Source organism: Marmota marmota, unplaced genomic scaffold, assembly GCF_001458135.2.
Source record: "Marmota marmota marmota unplaced genomic scaffold, marMar, whole genome shotgun sequence".
Classification (NCBI taxonomy): Eukaryota; Metazoa; Chordata; class Mammalia; order Rodentia; family Sciuridae; genus Marmota; species Marmota marmota.
This window is the reverse complement of record NW_026012655.1, coordinates 1-2,689: the sequence shown is the minus strand read 5'-3', so window position 1 is coordinate 2,689 and position 2,689 is coordinate 1. Positions and strand designations below refer to the sequence as shown.

At 40.8% G+C, this 2,689-nt stretch overlaps 1 long non-coding RNA gene across 1 annotated transcript; it reads left to right on the top strand.

The window, feature by feature from the left end:
- Positions 1–44: 44 nt before the first annotated feature.
- On the top strand, positions 45–2,680 carry LOC107135012. Its single transcript, XR_001502504.2, has 3 exons — positions 45–141; positions 607–665; positions 2,654–2,680. It is a non-coding gene; the product is annotated as an uncharacterized LOC107135012 (long non-coding RNA).
- Positions 2,681–2,689: the final 9 nt, after the last annotated feature.

Genomic DNA, 2,689 nt, shown 5'->3' with positions numbered 1-2,689 from the left:
CCTGAGGAAATGGATGCAGTTGCTTGTGTCTTGATACTTTGTGACTATCTCATGCACACCTACACTTGCCCTGTCCTGTGATTCTGTCTTTCAGCGGAGCTGCTCGTCTTCAGCGTCCCAATTGTCTATGAGAAGTACAAGGTAGGCATTTATTCCAAATCAGTGTGCTGGTTGATAAATGACTGATTTTAGTTGATTTTAAAGTCAAATTTGTGTTCAAATTGGTCACGGTGTTTTCCTCCAGTGAGAGAAACTAGATGTCTAGAAGAGATGTGGGTGGGAAAGAGACTTACTTGTTACACCTTGTGTAAACGTTTCGAGGTTTTATTGCATAGATGCATTATCTCTTCAAAAAGTTGAAAAAATGCTTAATGAATAAAAACTGAATGTAAAAGGAAGCAGTTTCTTTTATTTTGGGGGGGTTAGCTGTAGGCTGTTCAGGGTGGTGCAAGCAGATGTTTACATAGTAGAATGCTCCAGTAAAGGAAGTACCAAGTAATGCTTACCTTTGCAAAAGCTTTCACTTTCACACAACTTGGCATAATTTGAAGTCTGAAACATTAATCTATATGTTACTACAGCTGAGTCTTCTTTCTTTCCTTAAAGACCCAGATTGATCACTATGTTGGCATCGTCCGGGATCAAACCAAGTCAATTGTTGAAAAGTAAGTACATTTGGAAACACATTTCATCATGAGATGTGTTTTTTCCCCTGGTTATTTTTAGTCCTTTGTCTAAAATGCCCATGTCAAAGATAGCCATTTTCGTCCTGAAAAAAAAAACTTTGTTTTGTTTATTGGGGGTCGGGGGCAAGGTAGAACACTTGCCCTGGGTTCAAAATCTAGTACCACCAAGTTTAGGGGTTTTTTTTGTTTGTTTTTGTGGTACTGGAGATAGAACCCAAGGTCACTCTGCCACTCAGCTACACCCCCAGCCCTTTTTATTTTTATTTTTTTAATTTTGAGACTGGGTCTTGCCAAGTTGTCCAGGCTGGCCTCGAATTTGCAAACCTCTTGCCTCTGCCTCCGAGTAGCTGGGGCTATAAGCATACATCATCATACCCAGCTGAGCTAACTGTTTTCTGTGATTACCAAATCTCTCTTTTCTTTTTTAAGTAATACCTAAATCAAGTAATAAAATATTGTAGTGCTGGGGATGGAACCTAGGACTCGCCTATATTAAGGAGCTGCTTTTTTATTTTCAGTTATTCATAACAAATATTATGAAACCAATGATTTGAAGTAAAATGTTAACATTATTCCATACTTTCTTCAGTTTTTCTCTTTTTAACTTTTTATTGGTATATCATGAATCATACACTATAATAGTGAGATTCAATATGCCTCATTCATCCGTCCAAATAATTTGATCAGTCTCATTCCCCAGAGCCTTCCCTTCATCTCCCCTCCTCCCTTCCCTTCTTCAGGTATTCTTTTAGAAAGAAGTACCACAGATTCCCTGTGTGCTACTTCAATACCCGAGATTTTAGTGCTTTCTCCAGGTTTGTCAAGAAAAAGCTGAGTAGGCTAGAGATGTATGTAGCTCAGTGATAGAGCACTTGCCTAGCATGAGCAAGTCCTGGGTTCCATCCCCAGCACTATAAAAAATAAAATAAAGAAGAAACTGAGTATATCCAGTAGGTCTGGTTTGATGCCAGAATCTTCACCTGATTTTTTTGATTTTTTTTTAAACTGGGAATTGAACCCAAGGGTACTTTGCCGCTGAGCTACATCAGACAGACAGCACAAATATATATATATAGGGGCTATTTACCCTAGTTATTTGTGAAAGGTGATTATAGCTAGGCTTTAAAGCTAACGTCTTCAGTGCCAGTATGAGCTATGAGCTTGAATTGGGTTGCCAGCTGTGTTTGTGGCATTTGTGGATAGTAGCCTTGACATTACTGAGAGTTTTGTTTTTTCTTTGTGATACTGATGATAGAGCCCATTGGCACTTTACTACTGATACACCCTCAGCCCTTTTTATTTTTTACTTTGAGACAGAGTCTCCCTTAGTTGCCAAGACTGTCCCTGAGCGTTATGGGATTATAGGCTTGCACCATTGCACCAGGCTTTCTGATTGAATAGCCCCTTTGCTAGAATAAAAGGCAGCTTCTGGTATCCTGTGGAGGGGCTAGGAAGTGTTGTCACATCCCATAGGCCTGAGATCCCAGGATACTATGACCCATATCTGTTTTACATGTCTCCTTCACCCTGACTTCTAGGTCCTTTGTGGCACTGGTGGGTTCTGTACCTCACAGAGCCAGAGAAATGGGCCTTTTTTAAGTAATATCTTGTGAGTTTAAGTAATACACTGCGAGTTTAGAACATAGTCATCAGGCATCTTGCCTGGGTCCCTCCATTCTTCTCTGGAACCCTCAGTGAAAGACCCAGATTCCTGGCAGAGAAAGAGGATCAGGCATGGCAGCAGGGGAAGAGGGATGATCTTTGTGGACCCCTCAGGCTCATCCCAGGCAGAGAACAGGACAGCTTGGAACCCCTGCCTCTCTTCACCATATCCCTGTGAAAATGGGAGAATGTTTATAGGTTGCTCTAGCAAGTCCAGGGCTGTCTTCTACTATCACTGTAAAAATGTAAACCCAGACAAATGCTTATGTTTTTTTTTTTTTCTTCTTTCCCCCCGCCCTGAACAGGATCCAAGCAAAACTCCCTGGAATCGCCAAAAAAAA